This window comes from Boleophthalmus pectinirostris, unplaced genomic scaffold (assembly GCF_026225935.1).
Source record: "Boleophthalmus pectinirostris isolate CB_2022bp ecotype Guang Dong unplaced genomic scaffold, ASM2622593v1 HiC_scaffold_19, whole genome shotgun sequence".
NCBI lineage: Eukaryota > Metazoa > Chordata > Actinopteri > Gobiiformes > Gobiidae > Boleophthalmus > Boleophthalmus pectinirostris.
Window position 1 is genome coordinate 36,549,681 of NW_026571140.1, and position 13,581 is coordinate 36,563,261.

Consider the following 13,581-nt stretch of genomic DNA (forward strand, 5'->3'; position numbering starts at 1 on the left):
TCTATTTAAATAAGGAATCTCCCGAGCTTTCTCTGCTAAAGGAGCTCACAGTTCTGGTTATCGTACGGTTATCAGAGTTAAAGCAGAGTAATGAGATAAAATATAGGCGTTAAGAAGTTAAGATTTAAGTAAAAAAGTGAATTCATCATGTAATTTGTACTGAACAGAGCAAAGGATCATGGTCTATGTAGTTCTCTCTATTTCTTTGAATCAGTGAATTTAAGCAAAGAGACTTGACATTCGATACATTGTGATGGCCCACGAAATTATTGACACTTCTGATAAAAATAACACATAAAGATCACGATTTTTTAGCTGAAATTTAGTATCCAGCCACCCCATAAAATAAAAATATTCACTGCATAGGCTACTGTCTTCTTTCGACCAATCAGATCGCTTCTTTATCTATCGTCGTCTGCTCTCAGCCAATCAGATCTCTTGACTTCATTTTTATCTCCTGTTCTCATAACCTTTGCGTAACATCTTACTCTGAGCTTTTGTTGGTGCCAGTTTTCTTGGTTTTATGTGCGAGATAAGAAGGGAGATTTGTGTTTTAAAATGCCGAGGATACCACGACTATCTGAGGATTAACCAAACAGATGTACGTCAAAGTCCTGTCTCTGTGATAAAACGGGCTGTAAAATCGTCTGTGAAAGTTGTGGATGAGTTTTTGTTGCTAAGGGAAGTACAGATTCTGTTTTGGACGTTGTTGTGGAATCTGAAAATCATAACTTCAGTGTAGACAAGTCGGTTAAAGACCCTGTATTACACAAGATTTACTCTTTAAATTGAGTTGTAAGAATCCGTGTATCATTCTTTCATTCATTTTTCAATATAAAACCAAAAATAAGAAAACGATTATTTCTTCATTATTTGTCTCCAAAACCACAATGAAAAAATGGATAACAATTCGTTTTTTTAATTTTTGATTTTGCGTTTAAATGAATAATGGAAAAAATGGATAACGGCCGTTTCCCGTTACGGACTGAACCGGGACTGATCCAGGTCCGGCACCAGAGTGGGACTGAGACCGAGACCAGACTGGGACCAGAATAAGACTGACATCAGAACTGAAACCAGGACCAGACCGAGACTGAGACCAGACAGGGACCCGAGCAGGACTGAGACCGAGACCGAGACCAGTTCGAGACTGAGATCAGAACTGAGATCGGGACCAGACTGAGACTGAGACCAGACCGGGACCAGAGTGGGACTGAGACCGAGACCAGACTAGGCCGGGACTAGAGCGGGACTGAGACCGAGATCGAGACCAGGTCGGGACCAGACCGGGACTGAGACCGGGACTGAGACCGAGACCAGACCGGAGGCCCAGAGCAGACGACAGGGCTGGAGCTCGAAGCTGAGGCTCAGAGTCAAAGCTCGGAGTCCTGCTCTGGTCCCGCTCTGGTCCCGCTCTGGTCCCGTCTGGTCCCGTTCTGGTCCCGTTCTGTCCCGTTCTGGTCCCCTGGTCCGCTCTGGTCCCGTTCTGGTCCGTTCTGGTCCCGCTCTGGTCCCGCTCTGGTCCCGCTCTCGTCCCGCTCTGGTCCCGGACCTGGATCAGTCCTGGTTCAGTCCGTATGCAGCGCAAAAGTTCGGCATCACAGTCACGGAAGTCACGTAAACGGGAAACGGCCTTTATCTGTTTTTTCCATTCTTCATTTAAACACAAAATCGAAAACTGAAAAAACGAATCATTATCATAAAAACAGTTGTTTTTTCGTTTTCTTATTTTTGGTTTTATATTGAAAAACGAATGAACGAATGATACACGGATTTTTAAGCCATGTTATAATGCACTTACCTCCTCAAAAACAGACCTGCAGTTGTGTTTTGTTTCATTCACACACTTCATTATTAGTCTGTTTACATTTCCAAAGCTCAAAATGCTCTGTTCCACCTCGTGATGTCATGTAGTGGGAGTTTTCAAGTTAACTGCCACCTTTTACCTTTTGTTCATTGGCAATTCCAAGGTTAAAATCATCCAAATGATTCTAGTGAAGGTGGAGTTTAAAAACACAATGGACCATTTGTATTACCAGATAACATCACAAGGTGGAAGTACAAGGTGTTTTCAGTTGAAGGGAAGAACTCTAAAACACAAAACACGCAGGGTTTGTGCGTTAAACGAGTGAATGAAAAAAAAACAACTCCAAGGACTGGGCGATATGGAGGAAAAAATATATCTTGATATATTTAGCTATATCTCGATACACGATATAAATCTCGATATCTGTACAGGAAAAATAACCGCCAAAAACTACTGCAAAAACAAATGTGCCAAATTCCACAAGGTCTTTTTTTTTTTGTGCAACGAGGTAGGCAGTTCATGAAGGAACAAAGTGCTTCTGCCACGTTTAAAAAAAATAAAACAAAATTTCTGTATACAAAAATAATAGGTTAACTGCAAGGAATAAAAGGAAGAAATAACACATATTGCCTTCCTTTCAATCAAAAATAAAACAACTGAACTCAAGCTCATCTTTGCATAAAAAAATTACTTTTTAAATTGTATTCTAAGCACTATATAAATAAAATTATTATGTTTATTATGATGATTATGATTATGATTATAAGTTGTTAAGGCATTTTTAGAAAGGAAAAGGTAGTATATTGAGGATTTTGTTAGTTTGTAGAAAATATAGCAATAAATATCGTACCGTGAGATGCATATCGTGAAAATATCGTACAGAGAAATTTCGATATCGTTACATCCCTACTGATTAACCTACAATACAAAATTAGTAGGATTCAGCGATCCTTGAATGAACAGGCAGTAGGTGAGGTCAGGGGTGTAATGGTACATGTATTTGTGTCGGACCGGTACGGGACGTTTGGTTCGGTGCAGGGCGGCGCATGAGTGAATTTGAGCAACTGTGTGCGTTTACATTCTGTCACACGGAGGCTCGTCTCTTTAATATTCACGAGGGAACTTGCACATGATTAATGTAGCAATGTTTCCTGCAGCGCTTTATAGTTAGTGCGGCCGCCTTGACAACAATTGCCCCCCGCCTTGACTACCGTATTTTCCGGGCTATTAGGCGCTCTGGATTATAAGGCGCACTGTCATTAAATGGTCTATTTTCGAACTTTTTTCACAAATAAACTGCACCGGACTTTAAAGGTTGTATGGAGGATTTTTTTTGTTTTGTTTTTTGTTTCAAGTTGTCAGTGATAGATTATAGAGGTGCAGTAGCCTTGTAATTATGATGACCAAAAAAAAGAGAATAAAAATTCATCAACTCTGGACGTGGTGGGGCTAGACATTTGCCAATAGATAACGACACTGCCTCGTTATCTGTTAGCTGACAGGCTGTCAATCAATCTCCCTACGTTTCTAGTGTAACTGACTTGCCTGCGCCGCCGGTACGTGGTTTACGTACGACTGTCACGCAGTCCACAGACGCAAGACGCACAGACGCTGTTTACTCCACCAACGCAACAGTTCTTAGCGGCTTTTTTTGACCTATATCTTCCTCGCAGTTCGCACAAAGTTTGTTGCAATGGCGACAAGAATCCAGGAGCAGTTAGCAGCAAAAGAAAGTCCGTTTTTGAGGTCGCTGAAAGAAGAAGACAAGGGGAAAAGCAGCGAAACCAAACTAAGGTGATTCTTGTAGATTCATTCCAGCGATGGCGCAACTGAAGCAGACACAGGGTCTAAAGACTGACGCATTGGTCGCCAAATTACTCCTGGACAGGAAACTTCTGCTTATTATGAAAACGTACTTTATTTCCAAGAGCTAGACAAACGTTTTTCAGGACACGAATGCGATATCCTATGTCTGAAAACTAAATTTTCAAGGCAAAGAAAGAGTCCGCTTGCTGCTGCGTGTTGTAGTAGTAGCTAGTTCATTCGCACGGAATCTCCGCGCTCCCCTCTCTGCCCGTTCCGCTCTTCTCCCTGCTCCTCACGGAATCTCCACGCACCGCTCCCCTCTCCTCTCCTCTCTCCTCACTCCTCACTCCCCCGGTGACTCTGGGCTTTGTTCAGTTGTGGCGTGTAGGGAGGGTGCTGTCTGGGACCGCTGGATTGTCGGCGTGTTCGCAGTGACTCAGTTGTTCAGTCGTGTCTAGAAGTGGCACATTGCGCTCGCTTTTTCGGTTCGTTCCTCCGTTCCGTTCCTCGTCGGCGTGGAGTGATGAGTGTGTCTGCGGGTGTGTTTCGCTGTGCTTTCGCTGTCTGCTCCGTGCGTGTTTGTGGCTTTGTAGTTTACTGAAGTCGTGCTGGGACACCTGAGAGGATTCGTGTATGGGGCGCTCTGGATTGTGGGGCGCGCGGTCGTATTTTGATGAGGCTGGAGGCTTAAGAGCGCGTCTCATAGCCCGGAAAATACGATACGTCCCTCCGAACCACACGGACCCTCACAAAACTTTAATGGTCACAACGCAGTCCTCACTTTCACCTTTCCCTGGCATGGAATCTCCTCCTCGTCACCTGCTTGTTTCTATGGATATGCCATTGCTCTGCCTGGAATGTTCCACAGTATGACATTAAACAGCTCTACCTTACAGAATGTTAAAATGCTCAAAACTACCTAAAAAAAAAAACAGACTTTAGTTTTCGGACTGTGAGCGGGGTCGCCTCTCCGCAGATCTGACCTGTAACTTGGCCTGGTTTGGTCTCCACAAGGACAGAAAGGTTTTAATGTCATATTGTGAAACATTCCAGACAAAGCAATAACATCATAGGGAAAATAATTTGACAGACCCTCCACCAGAAATGTTACACAATGCACCTTTAAAAAAAAAAAAAAAACACACACACACAAAACAAACCACATTTAAACAGAAAAATGTGTCTAAAAAGCAGCTTGCAGTGACAGATTGGGCGAGCGGGGTGAATGTGCTGTTAACGTTTTAGACCGTGCGGTGGGACAGAGTCTGTGTGGGGCCAAAGAACAACAGGCACTAATTATGATCTGGCAGAAGAGACGAGGAGAGGAGCCAAGAGAGAGCAGGGTTCAAGGACTCGGCTACATTTGAGTCCAACTTCTGCAGCTATGTGCAGTTAAACCAAATATAGTCCTCTACAAACAATTTTGAACTATATTTTTATGTTTGAAGTGACTGTACAAGACCAGGAAGGAAAAAACAAATAATGTCCAAAAGTATTCTTCCTCCTTCGTCATATTGGAGACTTAAAGAACTGCAATCCTGAATTCCAATGTGTCTTGGCTGGTATTATTAAGAAGTTGACGGTACAATACATGTACTGGAGTTACGTAATCAGAGTAAATTATGAGTAACTGTATTCAGTTACAGTTACTGTTTCCATGAGTGGTAATTGGATTACAGTTACTTTGTTGAAATAAATGGATTACATGGCGGTATTTTCCTGTTTTCACATTTTGGGCTAAACCAGGACTAAAATCCAAACTAAAATCAGAACTAAACCAGGACTAAACCAGGATTAAACTAGGACTAAAAGCAGGACTAAAGCTAGGACTAAAGCAGGACTAAAAGCAGGACTAAAACAAGGACTAAACTAGGACTAGACTAGGACTAAAGCAGGACTAAAACCAGGACTAAAACAGGACTAAAAGCAGGACTAAACCAGGACTAAACTAGGACTAAAAGCAGGACTAAAGCAGGACTAAAAGCAGGACTAAAACCAGGACTAAACTAGGACTAAAGCAGGACTAAACTAGGACTAAACTAGGACTAAACCAGGACTAAACTATGACAAACAGGACTAAAAGCAGGACTAAAACCAGGACTAAAACCAGGACTAAAACCAGGACTAAACTAGGACTAAAGCAGGACTAAACTAGGACTTAAAAAGGACTAAAAGCAGGACTAAAAGCAGGACTAAAACCAGGACTAAACTAGGACTAAACCAGGACTAAACTATGACTTAAACAGGACTAAAAGCAGGACTAAAGCAGGACTAAAACCAGGACTAAAACCAGGACTAAACTAGGACTAAAGCAGGACTAAACTAGGACTTAAAAAGGACTAAAAGCAGGACTAAAACCAGGACTAAACTAGGACTAAAGCAGGACTAAACTAGGACTAAACCAGGACTAAAACCAGGACTAAAACCAGGTCTAAAACCAGGACTAAAGCAGGACTAAAACCAGGACTAAAACCAGGATTAAAACAAGGACTAAAACAAGGACTAAACCAGGACTAAACTAGGACTAAAAACAGGACTAAAGCAGGTCTAAACCAGGACTAATCCAAGCCTAAACCCAGTCTAAACCAGGATTTAACTGTAGTTTTAAAAACCATGACAATAGCAAGTAATCCAAAGTATTTAGATTACGTTACTCCCTTTAAGTAATTTAATGGATTATGTTACAAACTACATTTTGGTGTATGTAATCTGTAATCTGTAGGGGATTACATTTTAAAAGTCACCTTCCCAACACTGACTCTACAAACAATTTTGAATTATATTTTTATGTTTGAAGTGACTGTACAAGACCAGGAAGGAAAAAACAAATAATGTCCTAAAGTATTCTTCCTCCTTCGTCATATTGGAGAATTGTAGAACTGCAATCCTGAATTCCAGCGAGCCTTGACTAGGGCTGGGTATCATTTAGAAGTTTCCGATACGATACATATCTCGATACAGTGCACTTTTGGTTCGATACGATCTTTGTTAAACAACTTCTCGTGCAAAATTAATATGAAACACACCCATTTTAATCATCAAAACAGTGAAAATTTTGTTTGTGCTGCATAAACCGGTTTCCTTCCTCTAAACATGCAACAAAACTGTAGCTCTGAAACAAAATATTTTAGTCAAAAAAACAAAAAATACTCTTGGCGATATATCGATACAGAAGTTCACAATATTAATACTGTATCATGACATTAAGCGATACGATATATTGATATTTTGATATTTTTTCACATCCCTAGTCTTGGTTTGGGATTACTTTACGAAGAAGCGAGTCTGGTCACTGCACAGGAGTTCAGATTAGTGTGATTGACAGGTGGATTAGCCAATCAGCAACACAAATGGGCCAAACGCATCAAAACAAACATGACGAATAAAAAACTGAAAATCATTGTGGTTTTCTGCAGAATCGGGGAGTGAAGCACTAAACTTTGTTCAGTTCTGGCTCGAGGCGCGAGTGGTGACGGACAAAAAACAGAGATATCAGTGTGGATTTACCAGGAAACCAACATGTCCTGCGGGGGAATATACAATATACAAAGCTCCCATTCTGCAGGTTCACCCATCAAGACCACTTTGAACAATCATTTGAAAGCTTGGTGTGCCAGAAGCTAAAATAAAAACAGATTTTGAACCACCAGACTGACTACCAACTGTTAAAGGTGCACTATGTAACTTTTCTGCTTGAATGTGCCATTTGTTGGTCTCCGTGGGGATCATATTGTTTTACCAGGAATGTTCCACGATATAGAATTACACTGACGTATCTTGCATTCATAAAGTCAAGTTTTTTATTGCCCATAACCCATGAATTCTCATGGAGTGCCTCGCATCTCCACAGATCTGACCTGTAATTTGACCTGGTGACGTCAAGTTACTTAGTTAATGTGTCAAGTTACTGTATTTTTCGGACTATAAGGCGCACTTAAAATCCCTTAATTTTCTCAAAAGTCGACAGTGCACTTTATAATCCGGTGCGCCTCGTGTATTAAAGGTTGTATGGAGGATTTTTTTTTTGTTTCAAATAGTCAATGAAAGTTTAAAATACCATTACAGAGACGCAGCAGCCTTGTAATTATGATGACCAAAAAAACAAAGAATGAAAATCTATCAACTGTGGACATGTTGAGGCCAGATAAACATCAGCCAATAGAAAACGAGGCTGCCTCATTTTCTATTGGCTGTTAGGTTGTCAGTCAAATTCCCTATGTTTCTAGTGTAACTGAGTCGTCGGCGCACGGGGATTACGTGGTTTATGCGGCGGTTCTTAGAGGCTTTTTCTAACTGTCGCTTCCTCGCAGTTCGCACTAAGTTTGTTGCGATGGCGGACGAGAATCCACGACCAGTTCGCCGAAAAAGAAAGTTCATTTTTGAGGCTGCTGAAAGAAGAAGAGAAGGAGAAAAGGAGCGAAGCCAAACTGAGGTGATTCTTGGAGATGTCTTCCAGCGATGGCGCAAATGAAGCGGACGAAGGGGCTAAAAAACTGACGCGTCGATCGCTAAAATATTTCTGAACAGTAATTCTGAACGCGCACTGGATGTAAACAAGCGTGATTTCTAGAGTAAAGAGGCAGGAGGAGATGTTTCTACTGAGGGAGCTGTGGAGGAGGAAGGTGGTGTCACGCAGGCACAACATTTGAAAAAGGACCGTCGCTGTATCTCTCTTCCCTTCAAAAATCCTCTATACAACCTTTAATTCTGGTTGTGCTTACTGACCTTGAACCGATTTTATGTGGAGCATGGCGCTCAAAAATCTGTCAAAATGTTTTAGTACGACTTTGGTAAACTACGAAGCCGCACCGCTTGATGGATTGTTGGAGCATTAGGGCTACTGTAGTCAAGAGCCTTGCGGAGTAAAAGATGAAGTATAGTTCTGTGTCAACTCAACGTACATTGCCGCCATCCCCTTGTCGCAGAAAGAACACACATATTCCACAGAGTCATGTCCTTTAGTCAGACAGAAGTTGAACCGCATCAGCGCACAGGGACCAAGACATTTTTTTCAGCACTTATAGTTTATGCAAATGAGCCATGTGGTTTTAAGTTTTGTTTCTGTAAAACGTAAATGTGCATAAAGCTGCATTAAACACATTATTACTCAATGTATATCTGAGTCGTCCTTGTAGGAAATAAAAAAAAAAAACCCACAAACTTAAATTATCCCCCCACATTCATATTCATAAAAACACATTCACCAAGACAGGGAGGCAACACCGGACGAATAACACCACGATCTGCCGATGGATCGTGGACGCCTGGATTAAAGGATCAGTCTCAAATGTCGTTGTTTGTTTCACTTAATGCTCCTTATAATCCGGTGCACCTTATGTATGAAAATAGACGAGAGAATTCAACATTATTGATATTGCACTTTATAATCCGGTGCGCTTTATAGTTAGAAAAATACGGTAATTTCATAATCTGGAACATTTTAAGAGAAGCAACAGCATTACCGTAGTGATACGCAGGAAACAGACCCTCTGCTGAAACATTTAGATAGTGCATCTTTGAGCTACAGCTGCCAATAGGACGTGCAAGTAAATATTCAACAAATAAAAATAATGAAGTCATCTTGTCAAAGTGCAACCAAAACAAGACAATTAATAGAAAAGTAATATTTCCAGTGGTCCATTACAGAAGTGCCGGTGCTTTTCCTGCGGTCAGATCTCGTTGGTGTGTGTGAGATGTGCTCTTTAATCTTTAAAGAGTTTACTGACGGGTAAACTCTTGTAAATACACGGGGAGCGCCAGAGGAGGACACTGGACCATGAGGAGATGTGACAATATGCTGAGAAAATCTGAAGCATTTCACAGAGAGACGCAGTAACGCTTCATCAGAGCAGAGCTGCACAGGGGCAAATACTGAGGACAGGGAGGGGTCTGACCGTAAAGAACTATACATTCTTTGGTGGACTTCTTTTATCAAGTCATTTTAGATCAATACAGTGACTTAAAATGTTCAAAATATAACAATGATCCACAAATGTCATCGATATAATTATACTAGAATAGCAGACAATGAGTTCATATGTTAAAAAAGACATAATGTGCTTTTATTGGTTTGACAGTTTGCTCCTAAAACACTGAAAAACTCTATTCTATAAAAGTGTGCTCTGGCAGAAAATCAACTAAAGACTGAAATGTTCCACAATATGGCATTAAAACACATCTCTCTTACATTTATTCAGTTTTATTGCTAAAATAAATTGAAAACATGCATTCTTACTAGGGGCGTAACGGTACAAAAATCTCGGTTCAGCCCTGCCTCGGGTTTAAGGTCAGGTTCATTTTCAGTACAGTATGGGAATAAAATGCAAAACCAAGTTTGTTTTTATTAAACCAACAATTTGTTTTAACATAATACAAATGGGAAAATAAAATAAATGCAAAGTGCCTCTTGGTAATAATAATAAAATATTCTCAAATAAGCATCAAATGTAAATGGTAAATGGTCACATTTTTCTATAGCGCTTTTCCACCTTCAAGGCACTCAAAGCTCTTTACAACAAGGAACCACTCACCCATTCACACACACACATTCATACACCAGTGTACAGAGACACTGTGGGCAAGGTGGGTTAAGTGTCTTGCCCAAGGACACAATGGCAGCATTCATCTGTGGGAGCTGGAATCACACCAGTCAACCTGTGGGTCAGTGGATCTGACCACTCAACCTGTGATGTTTCATGTCGAGAGCTGGAATCAAACTGCCAACCTTCAGATCAGTGGGCAAATGCTCTACCAACTGAGCTATGTGATTCACGTGGTTCGGAAGGATGTAGTCAAGGCGGGGGGCAATTATTGTCAAACACACACAAATTGCCCAAATTCACTCATGCACAGCTGCGCACCGAACCAAACGTCCCGTACCGAAACGGTTCAGCATGAATACATGTACTGTTACACCCCTAATTCTTACTGTGAAGAACTTGGCTTTCCACAGATCTGACCTGTAACTTGGCTTGAAGGGGGTAACCCGGCTTTTCTCCATGAAAAGAGATCAGTAAAATGTTCCACAGTATAGCTTCAAATTGTATATCGCCATGGTGAAAAGCATGAGACGCCAACAGGCAAGTTACAGGTCAGATCTGTGGAGCGCTCACGGTAAAATTAATTTATTTATAAAATTAAGCTAAACAAAACACCAATAAATGAATAGAGATAAATTTAATGGCACACTGTGGGACATTTTAGGCAAAGCAAAACAATCTCCATGGAGCTGGAAAAACCTCACAAGCAAATTGACAGACTGTACTTAAACGTGGCATAAAAGTAAAAGTAGAGAAATATAATGGAATTGCCTTATTAAAAAGTCAGTACAGAAGATGTTTCTCATCTTTGAAAGTCTTGCACAACCGTCTCAGTAGTTTACACACAAGATCTCCAAAGTGTTTAGGAAAAGCTCACATCATTATCATCATTCATGTATTTATTTATTTACACCCAAACGGTCCAAAAAAGAACAAAAAACTAACCCAGAGATTACAGTCGGGCCACACAGAGACAGAGGAAACCCTGCAGAGCTACAACTGTAACTCACTTTTACACAAAACTAAAAATAAACCTGAGAAACGTGTGAACAGCGCCTCCTTCCTGCAGCACACAGCACGAGACGGGGGCAGTACATCCTCTGCTCTGCCTCATAAAAACACGTCCAATGGAAAAGACCTGAACTGCACATCTGTACAAACGACCGAGGCTTCACTTTGGGGTTTGACCTTCTCCAAATGTCGTAATGCCACATGCCCCGAAGTCTACAGCAGAAAAATACACCGAGACGAGGCCTGTCACAATAAATACCACGTTATACTTATACTAATATATACTTATAGTTCAAATACATGATAATTTTTGGGAGTTAATTGGGACTTTTTCTCTAAATTGGACATTTTTGGTTGGTTATTTTTTTTTCAGTTTTATGATACAATTTGATCTCTAGAAGGTTGAATTATGAACTTCTGTGACTCATTATAAAAACAAACGTAATTAAAGGTGCATTGCGTAACTTTTCTTGTCTCCATGGAGATGTTATTGCTTTGTCTAGAAGGTTCCATGGTAGACTACACATATCTATTTCAAAGAAGACACCTATAGGCGAGTTTCATCTGACGTCATTGTTTTTAAAAGCCCGCGTTGCTGCTGGGACATATTTTGGTTCTGAGGCAAGAAACACGGATAGCGTCAAACACAGTGCGTAACCTCGCGTATTTATCCTCGATAATGGTAAATTCCTGCTGCATTATCGGATGCACAAATAGAAGCACGGAAGAAGGAAAATGTCTTTTTCGTATTTTGAGTGAAAAGAACCACTAACGGTGAATTAAACGGCTTTCAAACATCCGCAGAGCAAACGTAGAAGATCCGAACAAACCGTGGACTCCAACAAGTTCAACAACACATCGAGACTCTTTGAGGTTTTCATCTTTTCTGCTGTGAATGGCCCAGGAGTTTCCACCAAGTCATTGTGGATATCGCCGAAGTGAATATTTGTCCAGGTAGTTGGCGATTCTGACCAGAAATTTGGTTTGGTCCACCTTTTGTCGGGGTTGAAAAGGGTGATTTGGCGTCCGTCGATGCTTATGACCAATTTCTGGTCAAATCGTCTTGGTCCTCTGCCGTTAGAGTGGATAAATAACCGGGATCAATACCCTTTACGTGCTTTCTAAATCCATCCGTCATGTTGAATTATTGTTTCTTGCCGCCGACCAAAATAATTCCCAGCATGCGACGCGCGCTTTTGTCAACAATGAAACTCGCCTATTCATGCTAAGATCCTTAAAACCAAATATCCTTAAATATGTCAAGGTAGATTAAAAAAAAACTTGCAAAGTGAATTAATTAATTGATACAAGGTAATTTGGGTCAATTCACCTGGAAGACTAAGGGCCAAGAAAAATTTGTCTGAGGGCCGCATTTGGCCCACGTGCCATGGTTTGGACACGCCTGATCTACAAGGTTCCATGGTCGATTGCACATGTCTATTTCAAAGAAGACAACTATAGCCAAATTACAGGTCAGATCTGTGGAGAAGCAGAGAGAATTCTTGTATTTTTGTGCAATAGAAACACTTGTAATGGATAAACGCTAGATACATGTGTTTAAAGTCACACCATGGAACATTGCAGGCAAAACAATGCATCTTTAAACCCTTAACGCTTGAAGTTTTGTGTGTGTTTTTGCCTTTAAGTAGATGGTAAATTAAGATGAGATTATTAATTTGACTATAGCCAAAAATAATTAAAGAAATAGAAGTTTGGTTATGTTGCAAATGTGCGAAAACTAAAACAAGTGCTTGCCAAAGGTTTCTAGGACAGTCCTGCATATGCTCCAACCAGGATTAGGGGAATGCAGCCGCTATCTCGAATTATATCTTCACATATTCGCATATCGTTGCAGATTTATGACAGTCAGCCTTAAGGGGTTAAGTGTTGCGATCTGTTATTTATTGCAGCTCATTTTTTTTTTTTACACTTAAAATACATTTTTGTGGACAATTCTGCTTTATGGGTTGGTTTCAATATCATCATTTATTGTCTATATTTACTTCAGTGGTATATCACACTTTTAAAATCTGTTATCGTGACATGACAGAGATGAGATGAGAACTGACTGAACAGATAACCAGAGAGAAAAAATGGCACGTTTGTGATCTGACACACCAAACTCTATTCATCTGAGGAGAGAGAAATGTCTTTTTTTATTCAAAATGATGAGCATGTTGTAAAAGGTCACATTTTTATACAGCGCTTTTCCGTGTTCAAGGATTCAAAGAGCTTTAAAACAAAGAACCACTCACAAATTCACACTCACCCATTCACATTCACACACCGGTGTACACAGACACTGGGGGCGAAGAGGGTTAAGTGTCTTGCCCAAGGACACAAAGACAGCATTCATCTGTGGGAGTTGAAATCGCACAGCCAATCAGTGGGTCAATGGGTCTGACCGCTCAACCCATG

The 13,581-nt window shown here is 40.7% G+C and overlaps 1 protein-coding gene across 3 annotated transcripts in view; it reads right to left on the reverse strand.

The window, feature by feature from the left end:
* Positions 1-13,581, reverse strand: part of fhod1 (formin homology 2 domain containing 1) — a 155,348-nt gene that overhangs the window by 63,639 nt on the left and 78,128 nt on the right. The window lies entirely within an intron of this gene.